The sequence below is a fragment of the Nicotiana tabacum genome, chromosome 10 (genome assembly GCF_000715075.1).
Source record: "Nicotiana tabacum cultivar K326 chromosome 10, ASM71507v2, whole genome shotgun sequence".
Taxonomy (NCBI): domain Eukaryota; kingdom Viridiplantae; phylum Streptophyta; class Magnoliopsida; order Solanales; family Solanaceae; genus Nicotiana; species Nicotiana tabacum.
In genome coordinates this window covers 78,556,783-78,579,268 of record NC_134089.1, presented here as the reverse complement: position 1 = coordinate 78,579,268, position 22,486 = coordinate 78,556,783, and the positions used below count along the sequence as shown (strand labels likewise).

At 40.1% G+C, this 22,486-nt stretch overlaps 1 long non-coding RNA gene across 1 annotated transcript in view; it reads left to right on the top strand.

The window, feature by feature from the left end:
- Positions 1-1,718, top strand: part of LOC107817502 (uncharacterized) — a 38,537-nt gene extending 36,819 nt beyond the window's left edge. Inside the window, exon 3 of the long non-coding RNA XR_012695565.1 lies at positions 1,436-1,718. This is a non-coding gene — a long non-coding RNA (uncharacterized LOC107817502). The remainder of the gene's footprint in view (positions 1-1,435) is intronic.
- Positions 1,719-22,486: the final 20,768 nt, after the last annotated feature.

Below are 22,486 nucleotides of genomic sequence, written 5' to 3'. Positions count from 1 at the left end.
ATATAAAGTCTTTGGGGATTCATTTGGGGTCATTTTTCTACTGATTTTAGAGAGAGTTGAGAGAATTTTAGGGAGACAAGGAGGAACCCAACATTCAATCATCCAATCTTGCATCAATTTTCAAGAATCAAAGAACCCAATCACAAGTTCTTCATCTAAGAGGTAAGATTTTATACATTAGACTTCAATTTCGAGTTTGGGGTATAAGATGGGGTATTGAGGTATGATTATTGGGTGTAATACTATTATATATACATGCATGTACAAATTAGGTTTGTGAAAAGATTGTTGAACATAAATAAGTAAAGATTGGGTTGGGGAATGAAGGAAACCTAGTAAAAGAGATTTGAAATCAAGATGCACAACTAGTATTTGATAAAATGCTCAAACGAGTTGAAACCATGAATACCTTCCTAATTTGTGTTCAATTTTCTTATGTCTCAAAGTAGATTGGGATTGCTAGAATTTCCGAAACGTCGTAATAACTTAAGGAAAGCTTAAACAAGGTATGTTTGGCAAAAAAACCCTCCTCTTAGAAATTGAGCTCCCATGGTGCCCGTGTAAGTGTTGTAAGTTCGAAACGTGACTGATGCAATGCTTGTTATGTTAAGTGAATTGATGTTGTGAAAATGTATGTGGTAAGTACTTCTTTATGTGTTTAATGCGCTATTCTTGTAAATGGAAGATGTGTGGAGAACATGATTTATGTGCTAAATGCCTAACTGTCATGCCAAAGTTACTTTGGAACTAACATGCCAAACATGATGAATTTCCTTCTATGCTTATGACTTAAATTGCTTTTGTATATGCCTATGACTTTAAGTGACAAGGTAAATGTTGGAAATGGGAATAATGTGAAACGTGAGTTACGAAATATGGAAATTGTGGCCCCAAGCGCCAGTAAACTAATACATGTGTAGCCGAAGATTGGCATGAGTTGAATAACGGAAAATGGTAACGTCTCGGGGAGATGGCTTAGTCGATCGGGTAGTGATCGGTCCCATGACATCTCGGGGAGATGGCTTAGCCGACCGGGCCGTGATCGGATACCATGATATATATATACACATGGTGGTAATGTATTGATGATTGAAACTGGAAGGTGTGAATGAAATAATGGTAACGTCTCGGGGAGACGACTTAGCCGATCGGGCCGCGATCGGAACTCCGCTCACAGAAGCGGTGGTAATGTAGATAATGATGCAACAGTGTGGGATGCTCCAATCTAAAATTGCAAGAACTATGTAAAAATCATGTGAACCTCCTTATATTGTTGGCATGGTGCTTATTTGAAATTTGTTGCCTTTACTATTTCCTCTTTACTCTTGAATGGTTGTTCTTTCTAACAGGATGGTGTTTAGTTATACATACTAGTACTATTCCATGGTACTAACGTCCCTTTTTCCGGGGGCGCTACGTTTTTAAATGAATGTAGGTGTCTCCATAGCGGATAGTGCCGATCGTGTGTAACAGAGCATTTTTTTCTCAAAATCTTGGTGAGCCCCTTCCTCCTTCAAGGGGTCATGTGGTACACCTTTTGTTATAGATATCCATTTTGAGGTATAGCCGGGGCCTTATTGCCGGTGTTGTTATCACTATATTTGTATCCTTAGAGGCTCCGTAGACGTTTGCGTGGGTTATGTACGGGTATTGGATAGGTCAATGAATCATGTTGTAACCTTGTACTCTTGCTTTCTCTTAAACTATAACTGTATGGAATCTTGGACACTTAACTACGATTTAATGTTGTGATATAAAATGAATTAAAATGTTGAATGTACTATCTTTCCTTGTCTAAATAAATGAAAGCATGGTTTCCCTATTCATATCGAGTTGGATGGGTAGTGTTTGATGAGGCTTGCTCAGTTGGGTTCACTCGATTGAGCGTCGGTCGCGCCTCCCAAGGTTGGGGCATGACAGAATATTACCTTGAATGGAATATAAATGACAAATGTTAGTTAAAAACGTCCAATCCGAGTCAGGATACTCATATATGCACTGACTACCTATCAAAATATTACGCAACCAAGGCGAACAATCCAATCCTATAAAAGTGTTTCATAGAACTGCCGAGGTAAATGGCCCAATCCCATAAATGTATCTCATAATCCTACTGAGGTGAACGACCCACTCCCATAAGAGTGTATTACATGATACCACTGAGGTCGTACGACCTGATCCATAAATGCATCTCATAATACTGCCGAGGGACGAATGGGTCAATTCATAAATATATCTCAAAATTTTGTCGAGGCGAACGGCCCACTCCCAAAAGAGTAGTGATGAAGCGATCAACCCGATCCCATAAAATAGCAAAACTTTTGATGGACATCAACCTAACTCACGAATATTTGTGCGAGCTAAGAAATCAAAAAAATCCGGACAAATAAGTACAACATGGGAGTAATCCATGAGAGAAAATATAATTTTTGCGGCTAATCAAGTAGCGTGATATGTTTCTAGAATAACAAAGCTCGATACTCTATGCAAGCCTAGTCTCAGTCTACAACATGAACTAAAATATTTAAACAGGTAATAATAACTCCAGTAATACAATTAAAGCATGTTGTGTGTCAAAGTCTACTCGGACATAAATAAGAATCTATCATAAGACGCTCGTCACCTTATACGTGTGTAGCTCCCATAACCCATGGCATATAGCAAATAAAGCACATACGAGGATAAATTCCCTCTAACAAGGTTAAACAAGAGACTTGCCTTGCTCTAAAATCCAATAATCGACTCCACACTTCTACAATACGTCAAACCAATGCCAAACAATCTAAAACTAGCAAAATAAGATGCAAACCAATCAAAACATACTCAACAACTCATAATTTAACAATTAGAACTAATTCTCAACCCCACACGAATAGTCAATAAAAGCAAGCCCAAGATTACGCACTCGAATTCTGAAACTTCTGAAAACTAAACGTTACCCATAGCACCACGAACTCAAATATATAATTTACTCTCAATTTCACATCCAATTTTGTGGTCAAATACTCTTTTTATCAAATTCTAGGTTTTCAACCAAAAATTCCCAAAATAACAAACAATCCCTACCAATTTCCATGTTAAATTTCATATATAGTCCATGTATTTAGCTCACAATAAGTTGGAATAACTTAGCTTATGATAGATGGCGAAAATGATCTTCAAGAATTACCCAAATAACCCTAAATGTGCTCCAAGAACTTAAAAATTAAAAAATAAACTCAAAATTTCAAAATTGGATGTTTAATACCCTTGTCAGGCCTCCTTCTACGCATTCGTGATCACTAGGCATGCAATCACGGTTAACAAATATTCCAGCATCATTTTCTTCATCACAATCATGATGTACAAATTTTGTTTTCCTGTACATAAATACCCTTCGGTATAATGGCCATAACATGTTGTACATAATTATAAATTATAAATGGTTGATTTACTGTAAGCTAGATTCAAAGACCTATAGTTTTTATTTTTGGATCATCCCAAAATTCCTTATATATTTCAAGATATAAGCTCTCGAAATCAAAGCACTGACAGTAGAAAATTTCTTTTACGCGATCACAACATTACCTTCCGCAATTGCGATTCACAAGTACTGAAATGCACTTTGCACTGTACGATCGCGGTCCAGATCTACGATCGCAATTTACAACCTTGTGATTAGTTATCAAGATCTCAAAAGGCCTAAAAGTTATAACGATCCAGCCGATCATTTTGATTATTCGAGCCTCGTTCCCCTATTTAATGCTCTACTTATGTATATGTGTTGTTATGTGACTTGCGTGGATGGTTGGTCTGGGTTTGGTAAGGTTTTGGAGTGAATTAGAACGCTTAATTCCATGGTTAGAAGCTCAAGTTATAAAAGTTGACAGAGGTTTGACTTTTGTGTAGACGACCTAGAATGATATTTTGTTAGTTTCAATTGGTTCGCATGGGGATTTTAAACTTAGGTGCATATCTGGATTTGAATGTGGAGGTTCCTCAGTTGACTTTTTCAAATATGATAAAGATCAAACATTTTTAGTATTATGAGGGTTCTATAAGCTTGTTTTGACTTATTTAAATATTATTTGACTAGATTCGAGTTGTTTGGAGACTTGTTCTAAAAAAAGAGGTATTGGAGGGATAATTTATTCTGGAAAGAAGTAAGTATCTTGGTTAACCTTTATTTGAGGGAACTAGCTTATACTTGGGTCTATTTTGTACTTGCTAAATGTATTGGGGGCAACATATATGCATGGTGACGAGTGTATTGCCATGGTTTAAGTATGCGGGTATAATTAGCCTTATTCATATCTTGTGTTCTTTATGTATTATTTCTTTTATGCTTTAAATAGTTTGTGAAACTTCTTGATTTTTACATACATTTTAATAGCTACGTTTAAGCTTTGTTGAGATACTTGAACATTGTTGTTCTTGAAATGTTAGCTCGCCTAGTGGTGCAAATCTATGATTATCTCTCACAAGTGTATTATTCTTAATTAATCTTCTTGATATTATTTATGCTTCCTACCTTATTTCGTACTGCTTTATATAGAGATTTGGTAAGGAATGTGAATTGCATCAAGGGTGTCTCCGTGCAAGTGAGTAAGAGTAATTTACGTACGAAGGGTACTTCTGTGCTTCTTGATATTATTATTATTATTATTATTATTATTATTATTATTATTTCATAAGGGTGTTTACTTGCTTGGTAAGGAAGAGTATAACAATAACAACAACAACAACAATAGCAACAACAAAAAAAAAAAAATAACATCCAGTAAAATCCCACAAATGGGGTCTGGGGATGGTAATGTGTATGCAGACCTTACCCCCACTCCGGAGGAGTAGATAGGATGTTTCTGGTAGACCCTCCGCATAAGATGATTAGCAAGGAAGAGTGATATGTATATATGTGTTACACCCCATATTTTTATACGTGCAAGTACGCCTTAAGTAAATTGATATAAAATTGGAAATGAGATGTTACGTCTCGCATTTTTGTACGTGATGTTTCGTCGTAAGTTAATCGACGTAAGCTCGGGAATAAAACTATTTTAGAATTATAAGTATTATGCTGTTTCCAATAAGGGATAAGTAAATTCGTGAAGGTGAGAGGGCAAGCAAATCAAAGAAAACGAGTTTCGTCGAAGTTTGTCAATTTGGGATAAAATACGGCCCGAGCTATAATACCTGGTATTTATGGACTAGTATCATACAAGGTACCATATGATCATGATAGTAAGGTGTATAAGGTGTGTTAAAAGAGAGTAGTATTTTAAATAATTTAAGATAATTCTTAATTATGTGGGTAATTGGTTAATTATTGGTTAATGGGAGACTAACTAATTGATTAAAAAATTAATGGGTGGTTAAGGCTTTTGGATAAGCCCCAACGTGGCAGCCATTACTATGCCCATATATATGACTCTTAAATCATTGCAAGGTGGCATAGTTAGATCAATTTTGGTGGCCAAGTCTTTCAATGTGGGGCCCACACCACAAGACTTAAAAAGACCTATCTAAATCACTTAACTAGGTGCTTATATCTCCATAGTAAGGTGATATATTACAAACTTAATCCCTACATGTGTACTACAACACACTAAATAATTCAATACTGTGGAAAGGAAGGGAAAATAGGAGATGAAAGCATAAGATTTGGAATCTGGAAATGATAGGAAAATCAAAAGTCATATAAGAAGTTGTACATGGCCACTCACTTTTGTAAGTATTCGTTTACTTGGACATTGGGCAAATTTCAACCAGGTTTATTATAATTGATGCTTTGGCAAGGAATTTTCAATGACGCATTTTTTACCTTTATCTTTTTCTTAGGGAGGGAAAATCAAAGCTTGGAACATGAGATTATAAATACCAAACTGTTTTTGAAGAACTACCTAGAATATGAACTTCAGCAAGTCATACAAAATCATTTTGGGTAATAGTAACGTGAGGATTTTCAAATTCAACAAGATTTCTTATCATCTTAGCAACATGGGATTTGCGATTCTAGGGGAGTACGACCTAATCTTTCTCAAGAACATCATAGGGATTTTTCCCTACTTCGATCCGCTGTTACGTGTTTTTACAAAAGACGTGTGCTAGAGGGGTTGTCAAAAGAATCAACCGAGGTATATTAAGGCTATCCCTTCTTTCTTTTTGGCATGATCTATATGACACGAATGAAATGAGAAAATGCACAAATTCCATAAATGACTCTATTCATAGAAATAATAGAGATGTTGATGTTCTTGATTCCCTATGTGTCATATTATTCTATCATTTGTTCATGGGTCTCAAAAATACGTAAATTGGTAAAATTTATTTCATGATATTAGTCAGAGGCATAATGGTCTTATGATGTACTGAGAGATTTTATTAACATATTTTCACATGCATTTCATGCATTTACATATGCACATTGACCCATGATCAGATGACGTTATATTCGCGTATATATATGTATATATATGTCTATGGGATATGGGAAAGGTTATGGCGTTATATACGCACCACCACCTGATCAGCTAGTATACGTTGATGATTTTGCTCACAGGTGCCGAGATGATATGATGGGATGCCCTCAGAGGCTTGATGATGTTATGAATATATGTACCTATGCACGGCATGACATTTATACATATATGCATGACATTTCAAATATTAAAGGATTTCACAGAGCTATTCAGATTTACATGTCTAGTCTTTTACTCCATATTTCTCTCATATCTATTATCTACTGATTTTCATTCCTTACATACTCGGTACGTTATTTGTACTAACACCACTTTTGCCTGGGACGCTGCATTTCATGCCCGCAGGTCCCGATAGACAGATCGAGAGTCCTCCATGTAGGCAACCAGCTCAGCGGAAGATGTTGGTGCACTCTATTTGCTTCAAAATTATTTGTTTGTCAGTATAATTTAGATATGTATTGTTTGGTATGGCGGGGATCTGTCCTGACCTTTATGATATTATGTATTCCTAGAGGCTTGTAGACATATGTCATGTATATAGATTCTTGTAGGGCCTTGTTGGCCTATATTTTTGTCACGACCCTAAACCCGGACCTGGTCATGATGACGCCTCTCGTGAAGACAAAGCCAACCGACACATTCTCATTCCAATTTTAAGGAATTAAAATAATAAGTATTAAGTCTTAAACATGATAAAATACCAAAATAAGCAGTGAATAGTACGATTTGCGGAATTTAAAACCAACACAGCCCGACATTGGGGTGTTACTAGTCATGAGCATCTATCAATGTACCACAAGTCCAAAGCGTCTACAAAGCTATTATAGAATCACTAACAAGAGAAAAGAAATGAGATAAAGGGGGAGAAGTGCGGGGCTGCAGACGTCGAGCAGCTACCTCGTGAACTCCAAAATCTGTCGGGAGCTCTCAACCCTTGCAAGCAGGATCAACAGCGCCAGAATCTGCACACGGGGTGCAGAGAGTAAAGTGAGTACTTAAACTCAGTTAGTAATAATCTTAAATAAAGACTGAGAAATATGAAATCACGTAAGACACATTACAGGCTATAATGAAGCAGTAAAAGCCAGTAAAAACAGTGAATCACTGAAGATATGTAAAGTCATTTTAGTTTAGTTTAAACTTCATGAAATGCCTTTTTAACAATTAAGCAGGTAATTGACAGGCAACTGGAAATATAAACACATAAAGGGTTGCCCCTAGGGTACAATGTCAACAAAATTCGCCCCTCGGGCAATATCATAAAACAACACCAGCCCCTGCGCTATATCTCACATCACAATGGGTACCCGCGCTCACTGGGGGTGTGCAGATTCCTGTAGGGGTCCCTTATGGCCCAAGCGCAATATCAAGTCATCTCGTGGAATAATCACATAGGCTCTCGGCCTCATATCAGCAAGCCACCTCGTGGCATAAAATTCTCAGGCCCTCGGCCTCGTAATCATAATCAGTATTTCCTCACAACATAGGCCCTCAGCCTTACTCAGTCAAAATCTCACAAGTCACTCGGGCAACTGTAGAAACATGATGTCAGCCCAGAATATCATTTAAAATATCATTAAGTGTTAAAACAGAGTAAACATGGCTGATTTATGAAAACAGTAGAATATAGCATGACTGAGTTCAAGTATAAAGTCAAAATAGTGAGGAAATATCAGTAAAAATCACCTAAGGGTTGAAATAGTTGGCACGAGGCCCAAATATGGCACTCAACCTAAAACATGGTGATAGCAAATAATTTTCAGTCAAATACGTGGTAAAACAGTCATGCGGGATGGACTAAGTCACAATCCCCAACGGTGCACAACTCCACGCTTGTCATCAAGCGTGTGTTTCACCTAAATATAGTACAACAATGTGCAATCCGGGGTTTCATACCCTCAGAACAACATTTACAATCATTACTCACGTCAATCCGGTCCAAACTATAGCCTGCGACGCCTTTGCCCATCGAATCGGCCTCCACTCGCATCGAATCTATCCAAAATCATAATCACGATGTAAATATGCTAAGGGAATGAAGCCCAAGGGAAAATAAACAATTTACAACCTAAATCCCGAAATTACCAAAACTCAACCACCGGGCCCACGTCTCGGAATTCGATAATATTCACATCAATAGATTCTTTATCTCCCAATGAGTTCGTACATATCAAAAGTCCCAAAATCCAACCACAAATGGTCCCTCAAATCCCCAAGTATAGGTCTCCAATACCAAGACCTAGTTTCCCCGAACTTTGATCCTTAAATTCCATTAATTACAAGCCTAATCCATGAAATAATACCATAGAAACGGGTTTTAGGTTTAACAATCTTACCTACAGACGATATCCCTTGAATCCCTCTTCAAAATCTCCCAAAAAACTCTAAAACCGACTTAGAAATGGTGGAATAGCTCAAAAATCGCGAAAGGAATAAATTTATATGTTCTGGCCCAGGGATTCCGCACCTGCGGCCAAATCCCCGCTTCTGTGGCATCGCTTTTGCGGTCAATGGACCACTTCTGCGGTCATCACTTAAACGTCCACTTTCCGTTTCTGCGACATCTTACCCGCACCTGCGCCATCGCAGGTGCGGCTCCTCAGCCGCTTCTGCGGTTCCAACCTTCCGAGGCCTTTTCCGCTTTTGTGGCCTTCTTCCTCGCATCTGAGGCATCGCACCTGCGGTCTCCAATCTGCAAGTGCAGAAACAACAGAAGCAGAATATCTGCAGCTTCACCAAAAACTCCAAACTCTCTGTCAACCATCCGAAATCACCCCGAGGACCCCGGGACCTCAATCAAAAACACAAACATATCCCATAACCTTATTCTAACTTATACCAATCTTCAAAACAACTTAAACAACATCGAATAACCCAAAACACATCGGATTCATGCTTAAGTTTCCAAAAATCTTCCGAGTTACGCTTTTGATCAAAAACCCAACCAAACCATGTCCGAATGACCTGAAATTTTGCACACACATCCCAAATGAAAAACGGAACAACTGCGACTCTCGGAATTCCATACCGACCCCTATATCAAAATCTCACCTATCAACCGAAAAATGCCAAAAATTCAATTTCACCAATTCAAGCCTAAATCTACTATGGACCTCCAAAACACATTTCGATCATGCTTCTAAATCTCAAATCACCTCCCGAAGCTATCCGAACCATCAGAGCTCACATAAGAGCCCTCTAACTCATAAGTCAACATCCAGTTGACTTTTCTAACTTAAGCTTCCTGAAAAAGAGACTAAGAGTCCTAAACCTTACCAAATCCTTTCCTAACCCGAGCCAATCAACCCGATCACCTATAGAACCGATAGACAAAGACATAAGAAGCAGAAATTGAGGGAAATGGAGCGGTAACTCATGAGAAGACGGGCCGGGTCGTCACATCCTCCCCCTCTTAAACAAACATTCATCCTCGAACGAGTCAAGAAACATACCTGAAGCCTCAAACATGTGAGGGTATTTGCTCTGCATCTCCCGCTCTGTCTCCCAAGTAGCCTCCTCCACAGGCCGACTTCTCCACTGCACTTTCACTGAAGCTATATACTTTGATTTCAACTTTTGAACCTTACGCTCCAAAATAGCTGTTGGCTCCACATCATAAGTCCAATCACCATCCAGTTGAACTGTGCTGAAATCCAGAACATGGGACGGATCCCCAATATACTTTCGGAGCATAGAAACATAAAATACTAGATGCACACTCGACAATCTGGGTGGCAAACCAAGCTCATAAGCCACCCCCAATCTTCCGAAGCACCTCAAAAGGCCCAATGAACCGAGGACTCAATTTATCCTTTTTCCCAAATCTCATAACACCTTTCATGGGCGAAACCTTCAATAGAACCTTCTCACCAACCATGTAGGACACATATTGAACCTTCCTATCAGCATAACTCTTTTGTCTCGACTGTGGTGTACGAAGCCTCTCCTAAATTACCTTCACCTTATCTAAAGCATCCCGCACCAAGTCTGTCCCCAATAGCCTAGCCTCTCCCAACTCAAACTAACCAACTAGAGATCTACACCGCCTCCCATACAAAGCACATATGGAGCCATCTGAATACTCCACTGGTAGCTGTTGTTATAAGTAAACTCTGCAAGCGGTAGAAACTAATCCCATGAACCTCCGAAATCAATGACACAAGAACACAACATGTCCTCCAATATCTGAATAGTGCGCTCGAACTGCCCGTTCGTCTGAGGGTGAAAAGCTATGCTCAACTCAACCTGAGTACCCAACTCTCGCTGCATAGACCTCTAAAACTGTGAGGTAAACTAAGTGCCCCTATCTAAAATGATGGAAATCGGGATACCATGCAATAGAATAATCTCTCGGATATAGATCTCTGCTAGCCTCTCTGAAGAATAAGTAGTACACACAGGAACGAAGTGCGCGGACTTGGTCAGCCGATCACGATCATCCAAATAGCATCGAACTTCTTCAAAGTCTGCGGGAGCCCAACTACAAAGTCCATGGTGATCCAATCCCACTTCCACTATGGAATATCCATCCACTGAAGCAAGCCACCCGGTCTCTGATGCTCATATTTCACCTATGACAATTGAGACACCGAGCCACAAATCCCATAATGTCTTTCTTCATTCTTCTCCACCAATAATGCTGCCTCAAATCCTGATACATCTTCGTGGCATCCGGATGAATGGAATACCATGAGCTATGAGCCTCCTCCAGAATCAACTCACGAAGCCCATCTACATTGGGCACAAAAATCCGGCCCTGCATCCTCAACACCCCATCATCACCAATTGTCACATCTCTGGCATCATCATGCTGAATACTATCCTTAAGGACAAGCAAATGTGGATCATCATATTGGCGCTCTCTGATGCGATCATATAAGGAAGACCGAGAAACCACATAAGCCAATACCCGACTGGGCTCCGAAATATCCAACCTTACGAACCGATTGGCCAAGGCCTGAACATCAACTGCAAGAGGTCTCTCCCCAATTGGAATATATGTCAAACTTCCCATACTCACCGCCTTTCGGCTCAAAGCATCGGCCACCACATTGGCCTTTCCCGGGTGATACAATATAATAATATCATAATCCTTTAGCAACTCCAACCACCTCCACTGCCTCAAATTTAGATCCTTTTGCTTGAATAAGTGTTGGAGACTATGATGATCAGTAAACACCTCACAAGACACACCATACAAGTAATGCCTCCAAATCTTCAACGCGTGCACTATGGCAGCCAACTCCAAATCATGAACATGGTAGTTCTTCTCATGGGGCTTCAACTAAAAAGAAGCATAAGCAATAACTCTACCCTCTTGCATCAATACATGCCCAAGACCAACTCTCGAAGCATCACAATACACGGTATATAAACCTGACGTTGATGGTAAAACTAACACTAGAGCTGTGGTCAAGACTGTCTTGAGCTTCTGAAATCTCTCCTCACACTCATTCGACCATACAAATGAAGCACCCTTCTGAGTCAACTTGGTCAAGGGCGATGCGATAGATGAGAATCCCTGAACAAACTAGCGACAATAACCTGCCAAACCAAGAAAGCTGCGAATCTCTGCGGGTGAGGATAGTCGGGGCCAACTCTGAACTGTCTCTATCTTCTTCGGATCAACCTAAATACCCTCACTGGACACCACGTGCCCCAAAGAAAGCCACTGAACTGAGCCAAAACTCACACTTGGAGAATTTTGCATAAAGTTTCTCCTCTCTCAATCTCTACAACACAACTCTCAAATACTCTGCGTGCTCCTCCTGACTACGCGAATACACCAGAATAATCATCAATGAAGACTATGACAAATGAGTCGAGATAAGGCCGGAACACGCTGTTCATCAAATGCATGAACGTTGCTAGGGCATTGGTCAGACCAAAAGACATTACCAAGAATTCATAATGACCATATCGGGTCCTGAAAGCTGTCTTACGAAAATCCGAGTCCCTGATCTTCAACTAGTGATAACTTGAACGGAGATCAACCTTGGAGAACACTCTCGCTCCCTGAAGCTGGTCGAATAAATCATCAATACGAGGAAAAGGATACTTGTTATTAACTGTTACTTTGTTCAATTGCCTATAATCAATGCACATCCTCATAGTGCCATCCTTCTTCTTCACAAATAGAACTGACGCACCACAAGGTGACACACTAGGCCGAATGAACCCCTTATCAAGGAGTTCCTGAAGCTGCTCCTTCAACTCCTTCAACTCCACTGGTGCCATACGATACGACAAAATAGAAATGGGCTGAGTGCCCAACACCAAGTCAATACCGAAATCAATATCCCTATCGGGTGGCATACCCGGCAGGTCTGCAGGAAATACATCGAGAAAATCCCTCACAACTGGAATAGAATCAATACTGGGAGTCTCTGCATCGACATCCCTCACAAAGTCTAGATACGAAAAACAACCCTTCCAAACTATACGCTGGGCTTTCAAGAATGAGATCACTCTACTAGGAACCTAATCAGTCAAACCTCGCCACTCAATCCGTGGCACACCCGGTATAGCCAATATAACTGTCTTAGCATGACAATCCAAAATAGTACGACACGGAGATAGCCAATCCATGCCAAAAATAACATCGAAATCCACCATACATAATAATAAAAGATCTACTCGGGTCTCCAGATCCCCAATAGTCACCACACACGACCAGTACACACGGTCTATAACAACAGTTTCGCCCATCAAGGTAGATACATGAACAGGTGAAACAAGAAACTCATGGGACGTACCCAAATAGCAAGGAAAGTGTGATGACACATAAGCCAAGGTGGAAACAGGATCAAATAATACAGAGGCATCTCTGTGGCAGACTGAAACAATACCTGTAATAACAACATCGAAAGTAATATCATCGAGTCTAGCTAGAAGTGCATAGAAACGGGCCTGACCACCACCTAATCGACCACCCCCTCTAGGTGACCCCTAGCTGACTGACCTTCACCCCTAGCTGGCTAGGTGGGTGGTGGTGAAGTAACTGGTGCTGAAGCTGATGGCTGACTCCTCTGCTAAGATGAACTCACAAGGCGATGAGGACACTGCCTCCATATATTACCCATCTCTCCACACTCATAGCAACTCTCGGGTGCTGGAGACGGGGACTGAAGGGAGCTCCTAGCACCGGAATGACTAGCAGATGCACTTGGCATAGAAGAACCCTGAACTGATAGAGCACGAGACGAACTCTGAGCTGGAAGGGCACTAAGTGATGATCGGCTCTAATGAGAACTGTGAGAAAAATGACCCGATGACGTCCCATGATAACCTGGGCGAGCTCGCTGAGCATGCCTAAATGGACGGCCTTTGCCGTGCTAAAACTGACCTCTCGAAGGAGCACCATTATAACTACCAGATCCTCGAGGCCTCTTGGCCTCCCTCTCCTCTCACTCCTGGCGACGAATTGACTCAATCTCATGGGCAATGTCTACAACCTCCTCAAAAGTAGCACCAGTCACCCTCTCTCTGGTCATGAGAATACGAAGCTGATAAGTGAGGCCATCAATAAACCTCCTAATCCTCTCTCTATATGTCGGAACCAACCAAATAGCATGACGAGCTAACTCTGAGAACCTCATCTCATACTGCGTCACAATCATCTCTCCCTGACACAACCACTCAAACTGCCTGCGCAGCTCCTCTCTGTGAGACTGCGGCACATACTTCTCCAGAAAGAGAATAGAGAACTACTCACCAATAGCCTACGCCTCTCAAAAGTCTCCCGCCAAGTGAAGGCAGCTCGAGAAATCTGATAAGTAGTAAAAGCGACCCCACTGGTCTCTAGAATACCCGTTGTACGAAGCATCCTCTAACACTTATCCAAGAAACCCTGGGCATCCTCGCCCTCTGCACCACTGAAGGTCGGAGGCTGAAGTCTACCAAAACTCTTCAACCTATGCTACTCGTCCTTTGGCATGGCAGGAACTACATAGTCCTGAGCAGCTACAACCGGCTAGGCTGGATGCTCCCCTAGTGTTTGAAGTCCCTGCACGACCTGCTCAGGTGTGCAAGCGGCGGGAGTCTGAGTACCTCCCCCGGCTTGAGAAATAGCTGCGGTTGTAGTAATTGAAACAGCCTGAGCTAGGCCAGTGCAAACTAATAGAATTTGAGCCAAGGCCTCCTAAAGACCCAGAATCACAATGGCCACAGCCGGTGCTTGAGCTGATGTTGCTACAGTATCCACAACTTGGACCTGATCCTGAATTGGGGCGGCTGGTGGGTCTGCAGGTGCTGCCCTAGCTGCTGTGCGGGTCACACCTCTGCCCCTATCGCGACCACGATCGCGTCTTCGGCCTCTAGTGTCCACAGCCGGTGGTATTGGTGGTCGTTTATCCTTATCAGTAGCCCGTGTCCTCACCATATGTGAGAGAATAGAATAACAAAAGTTTATTACTCCAATCAACATATTCGCACGACAAGAATTTCAAGATGAAGATTTACCTAAAGGTTCTGCAGCCTCTCGAGGATAAGTACAAACGTCTCTGTACCGATTCGCAAGACTCTACTAAACCTGCTCATGACTCGTGAGACCTATGTAACCTAGGCTTTGATACCAACTTGTCACAACCCTAAACCCGGACTCGGTCGTGATGGCGCCTCTCGTGAAGACAAGGCCAGCCGACACATTCCCATTTTAATTTTAAGCAATTAAAATAATAAGTATTAAGTCTTAAACATGATAAAATCTCAAAATAAGCAGTGAACAGTACGATTTGCGAAATTTAAAACCAACACAGCCCGACATCGAGGTGTCACAAGTCATGAGCATCTACCAAGGACTACAAGTCCGAAGCGTCTACAAAGCTATTATAGAATCACTAACAAGAGAAAGGAAATGCGATTAAGGGGGAGAAACACGGGGCTGCGGACGCCGAGCATCTACCTCGTGAACTCCGAAATCTGTCGGGAGCTCTCAACCCTCGCAAGTAGGATCAGCAACGCCTGAATTTGTACACGGGGTGCAGGGAGTAAAGTGAGTACTCCAACTCAGTGAGTAATAATCTTAAATAAAGACTGAGAAATATGAAATCACGTAAGGCACATTACAGGCTATAATGAAGCAGTAAAAGCTAGTAAAAATAGTGAATCATTGAAGATATGTAAAGTCATTTTAGTTGAGTTTAAACTCATGAAATGCCTTTTTAACAATTAAGCAGGTAATTGACAGGCAACTAAGAAAGATAAACACATAAAGGATCTCCCCTCGGGCACAATGTCAACAAAATCCGGCCCTCACGCAATATCATAGAACAACACCAGCCCCTCGGGCTATATCTCACATCACAATGGGTACCCACTCTCACTGAGGGTGTGCAGACTCCTAGAGGGGCCCCTTACAGCCCAAGCGCAATATCAAGCCATCTCGTGGCATAATCACATAGGCTCTCGGCCTCATATCAGCGAGCCACCTCGTGGCGTACAAATCTCAGACCCTTGGCCTCGTAATCATAATCAGTGTTTCCTCACAACATAGGCCCTCGGCCTTACTCAGTCAGAATCTCACAAGCCACTGGGGCAACAGTAAAAACATGATGTTCAGTCGAGAATATCATTTAAAATATCATTTAAGTGTTAAAGTAGAGTAAACATGGCTAAGTTTTGAAAACAGTAGAATATGACATGACTGAGTTCAAGTATAAAGTTAAAACAGTGAGGAAATATCAGTAAAAATCCCCTAAGGTTTCAAATAGTTAGCACGAGGCCCAAATATGGCATTCAATCCAAAACATGATGATAGCAAATAGTTTTCAGTCAAATACGCGGTAAAATAGTCATGCGGGATGGACTAAATCACAATCCCCAACGGTGCACGACTCCATGCTCGTCATCTAGCATGTGTGTCACTTTAATATAGCATAACGATGCGTAATCCGGGGTTTCATATCCTCAAGACAGCATTTACAATCATCACTCACCTCAATCCGGTCCAAAATCTAGCCCGCGACGCTTTTGCCCCTCAAATCGGCCTCCACTCCTGTCGAATCTATCCAAAATCAAAATCACGACGTCAAAATATGCTAAGAGAATGAAGCCCAAGCAAAAATAATCAATTTACAACCCAAATCCCAAAATTACCAAAACCCGACCCCCGGGCCCACGTCTTGGAATTTGATAAAATTCACATCAATAGATTCCTTATCTCTCCACGAGTTCGTACATATCAAAAGTTCCAAAATCCGACCATAAATGGTCCCTCAAATCCCCATGTCTAGATCTCTAATACCAAGCCCTAGTTTCCCCGAACTTTGATCCTTAAATTCCATTAATTACAAGCATAATCCGTGAAATAATATCATACAAATGAGTTTTAGGTACAACAATCTTACCTCCAAATGATATCCCTTGAATCCCTCTTCAAATCTCCCAAAAAGCTCCAAAACCGACTTAGAAATGGTGGATTAGCTCAAAAATTGCGAAGGAATGAATTTTTATGTTCTAGCCCAGGGATTCCGCACCTGCGGCCAAATTCCCGCTTCTGCGGCACCGTTTTTGCGGTCAATGGACCGCTTCTGCGGTCATCACTTAAACGTCTACTTTCCGCTTCTGCGACATCTTACCCGTACCTATGCCATTGCAGGTGCGGCTCTTCAGCCGCTTCTGTGGCTCCAGCCTTCCCAGGCCTTTTACGCTTCTGTGGCTTTCTTCCTCGCAACTGCGGCATCGCACCTGCGGTCCCCAATCCGCAGGTGCGGAAACAACAGAAGTAGAAAATCTGCAGCTTCACCAAAAACTCCAAACTCTCTGTCAACCATCCGAAATCACCCCGAGGCCCCCGGGACCTCAACCAAAAATACAAACATATCCCATAACCTTATTCTAACTTATACCAATCTTCAAAACATCTCAAACAACATCGATTCAACCAAAACACATCAGATTCAATCCTAAGTTTCCAAAAATCTTCTGAATTATGCTTTTGATCAAAAACCCAACCAACCCACGTCCGAATGACCTAAAATTTTGCACACATATTCCAAATGACACAACGGAACTACTGCGACTCTCGAAATTCCATTTCGACCCCTATATCAAAATCTCACCTATCAACCAAAAAATGCCAAAAATCTAATTTCGTCAATTCAAGCCTAAATCTACTCCGGACCTCCAAAACACATTTCGATCACGCTCCTAAGTCTCAAATCACCTCGCGAAGCTATCCGAACCATCGAAACTCATATCCGAGCCCTCTAACTCGTAAGTCAACATCCGGTTGACTTTTTCAACTTGAGCTTCCTCAAAAAGAGATTAAGTGTCTCAAACCTTAACAAATCATTTCCGAACTCAAGCCAACCAACCCGATCACCTATAGAACCGATAGACAAAGCAATAAGAAGCAGAAATAAGGGGAAACAGAGCAAAAACTCATGAGACGATTGGCAGGGTCATCACAGTTTTGAGTATATAAAGGATCATGCCGGCCTTATAGGCCCGTACGTCATATGTATAAGTTTGGATTACATGTTGGATCGTCCAATGTCGAGTCTTTCTCCATGTTTTATTCTACTTATCTCATGACAACCTCTATGACTCATTTACCTATGATAGTATGATACGAAAAGATATGTTATGTTGGTACTCAGTTAAATAAGGTATCGAGTGCCCGTCGCGGCCCATCGGTTTGGGCGTGACAATATGCGCACGAAAGATGTTATCGGACTGGTGAGTATGTAAGGTAAATGCACAAGGATGTTGTCGTACTATTTGATATGATATCTTTTGCTCTTTGCTTTTATTATGAAGATTTGTGAACTTGGCTATGTTGTTTCATAGTTATTGTTTCATTCTCTTGGATGTGAGTTGTTTTAAAGCTTGGTTGTGTTATTTAAGAAGCATGATCGTTATTTCTCTGCGTTGATCATTTTACTATTCCTCGTACTTCTTCTTGCTATTTCTCTTATTTATTAATTGCACAGGTTTATACGGTAGGTATTTTGTCTTAGCCTCGTCGAAGTTAGGCTCCTTCACTTGGTTTAGGAGCTATAACAACACATGCACACATGATCCAATCATCGATAGTAGGCTCCCTTACTTGGTTTAAAGCCATAATTATATTATCAGAGAGCTTGCAATAACTTATTCTCATTCATCTACCTTGTCATCTCACCAACACATGTACAACTTTAACTTCTCACCAGCTCATGAGATACAAATCATAACACACCTTAAATCATTCATCCACTGCCCGTTATCCTTGTGATAGTCGTGTCACCTTGCTCAAGTCATTCAAACTCTCATTGTAGCACATCCATCCTGTCGAATTGAAAGAAATTTTTTCATAAAAACCTTATAAGTCATACAACTTTGAACCTCGTCATAAGATATAGCTCACCTGTTTAGTCTCAATACAATATCTTTTATGTGACCTTATCATAGTTACAAACCTCTATGTAATCAATTGATTCTTCTGAGTCTAGTACTTAAAACACATGGAACTTATTACATAGCTATTTTGTTAACTGTCCTATTCATATTACTATACCACCCTCCATTATCCATCAAGGCTGTGGAGGCGCCACTTAATTTGGGAGCAACAAACTATAAAAATATGGATATCCACAGCTCTCTTTATCATTACTCAGATAGCTAGGGACATACCTGACTAAAGTATCCTATAACACAGGGTCACTCACTAAGTCTCCCGAGCCTAAGCTATGGTCTACACCTGGCCATATGTCCTCTAGCTTACTCTCTCATCACAGGAAAAATTTTCTTGCACCTCATCTGCGACGTCAGCATAAGTAGCCCGTGCCCATCTGAAAATATATTCTCAACATGGAAAACGAACTAATAGAAAGAAATATAAGATTTAGACTTTTAGCCGAAACAATATCATATGATAAAAAAAAAAAAAAAAAAAAAAAGGAAGAGAAGTTTCCTGGATGTCCATAGGAAGAAGATGATTTGCGAATGTTCTTATGTCAGATTTGGACTTATGTTATGAGTAGCATTCTGGATTGATTTGCGAATGGTTTGGAAATCTTACCCTCCAAAGGTTATCAATTATGAAACACAAAATTGTAAGCACGTGATTTTTGCCCTATATGAGAATCACTCCCAAAAAATCCAAATAAAATGATTTTCCTTGGTGTGCAATTTTGTGAGATTTTATGATATTTTTGGATAATTGTTTGTATTTGTCTGTGTTTGTTTATTTGTTAAATTAATAAAACATATACAAAAATATGTCGCATTTTTCATGTAGGATTTAATTCTACAATTGTTAGTAATTAAATTAGTTTTACAAAAATTAAAAATTACAAAAATAGGCATCTTTTGCATTTTTAGCATTTAATGTCCAAATGAACAATTTTATGCTTAATTATTACTTAATTGTGTGTTAATTGTTATTGGGAGTTAATTTGCGCTTTTATAACTTAATTTAGTTCTTAATAATAATTTAAATTTTTTTATAATTTAGTTTTAGAAAATAAAAGAAGAAAAAATAACAAAAATACAAAGAAAAATCGGATTGGGCCACTTCTTCAAATTTCAACCTCAGGCCCAAATAATTGCTCAATCTTCCCCACGACCCGGTCCGCCCCATTAACCCAAATACCTGTAAGCACGTGATTTTTGCCCTATATGAGAAATATTCCCAGAAGATGCAAAATAAAATAATTTTCCTTGGTGTGCAATTTTGAGTATTTTTGTGATATTTTTGGATAATCATTTGTATTTGTCTGCATTTGCTTATTTGTGAAGTTAATAAAAATATAAAAATATGTCGCATTTTGCATGTAGGATTTCATTCTACAATTGTTAGTAATTAAATTAGTTTTACAAAAATTAAAAATTACAAAAATAGGCATCTTTTGCATTTTTAGCATTTAATGTCCAAATGAATAATTTTATGCTTAATTATTACTTAATTGTGCGTTAATTGTTATTGGGAGTTAATTTGCGCTTTTATAATTTAATTTAGTTCTTAATAATAACTTAAGTATTTTTATAATTTAGTTTTAGAAAATAAAAGAAGAAAAGAGAACAAAAATACAAATAAAAATCGGATTGGGCCACTTCTTCAATTTTCAACCCCAGGCCCAAACAATTGTCCACGACCCAGTCCACTTCACACGGGTCGACCCGGTCCGCCCCATTAACCCAATACCCAACCCCTTTCTTTATTTTTTGGTCAAAACACAAAAACAAAACAAAAAATAACAAAACAAAAACCCTAAAACACTAACTCATCCGCCTCCTCTCTTCATCCTCTCAAAACTCCAAGCACACAACCATGGCTGCCCTTCACCCTCACCATGGACGACCTAGCTGCGTCTTCAGCTTCACTAACGTTCATGGCTCCTCTTCCTCCTTCGTTCGTCGCTCAAACAACCAAGCGACACAACCACCCAATGATAGCCATGAACGAACAACCCCGTTGATGACCCACCCCGCTGCCTTCGGCTTCACCATCACCAAGGTCGCAGCTGCTTAGTCTTCGACCACGAGCAGCCCAGGCGATCACACGACTGTTTCTGTTTCATCCTCATCATCCGGCGTCAAGATCGAGTTTGAAGCTTGACGTCCATGGCAGCCTTTGCCCCCGACCTTGTTCCAGCTCGGAGCTCGTCACTGTTTCTACTCCAGCTGCTGCTACTTCTGTTTCAAATTTGCGTCCATGGTAGCCTTTCCCCCCACCTCGTCGTCCATGGTTTCTTCACGAGCGAACGCACCCAGCTGCTCCTGTTTCGCGTCAACCACGGCTGCTGTCACTGCTCGTCGTCCAGTCCGTTCCCCAGTACGTCGTTGACGCTGCTTCCCCTTCTACCATGGCAGTCGTTTGCCGCAGCCGCTCGTCGTCCAGTTCGATGCCAAACAGACCCATCACTGCTGCTTACGCTAGTTTCTTCATGTGACCATACACGCCCCAGCTGATTCACAGTCCATTTTCTTGTGACGGGCGGCCATCTTCTTTGGTCGTCCGTTCGTGGTCGTCTTCGGCGACAAATTATCTTGGTGCGATACTCGTTTCCGGACAGTTTGTTTTCATCGTCATTTGTTTTAAGCTTGGGTCGACGAAACAGTCCGTACATATTTCATTTCAATCCGGTTAGTGATTTTTGAGTTTTATTTTGTCCGTATTTTGTTTTGATATTTTTCGAATCTAAAATCGGCAAATGTTTGTTTTGTTTATCGTTTGAATTAAATTTTAGTTCATGTTCATGTGTTGTTTGTTGAATTAATTTTCAGATTTCAAATGGAAGTTAATTAGTTATTTTTCATGTTTATTTCATGTTTGTATTGTTGTTTAAGTGAATGTTTGTTAGTTTAATGTTTGTTAGATTCAAATTGAAATTTAATTAATTATTTCTTCAATTTGTTTCATGTTGTTATGTATTTTCCAGAAATTATTTATGTTGTTTGAGTCATGTGAACCCGTCATGTTTGTTGCTAAAAATAGATTTAATTCATGTTCATCTTTGTTTGAAGTTCATGATTAAATCCAGTGATTTAATGTGAGTTTATGTTTGTCTTTGATTTGTTAATTTAGTATTTTGTTGTTTGTATTGTTGTGTTTTGCTCATACATTCATGGTCTAAATTAACCAGGATTGGTTCCCGATATGGTTAATTCATTCCATTAATTTTGAGTTGTGTTGTTCATCGTGTTCATATAATTGTTGTTGAAGATTGTTGAGAAATTGGTCATCTTGATCATATTTTGGTCAAGTTATGATTAATTGAGTGTTTAGAGCTGATGAGGGTAATTTGGTAAATTGCATTGCATTCGGGGGTAGATTTGTAATTGCAATAAGGTCGGAGGGGTAGTTTGGTAATTGAACATTATTTTGATTCTTTATGTTAAGCATGGGGGACAAATATAATGGGGTGGGGTTTTTGATGTACTTGTTTAATATAATGGGGGACAAGACAAAACATAATGGGGAGGAATCTTGTACTTGTTTAATGTAGGCATGAGAGACATATTATAATGGGTTGGTAATGTGGCATTTATTTAATGTAGGCATGGGGGACATATGGTAATGAGTTGGGAATGTGGTATTTATT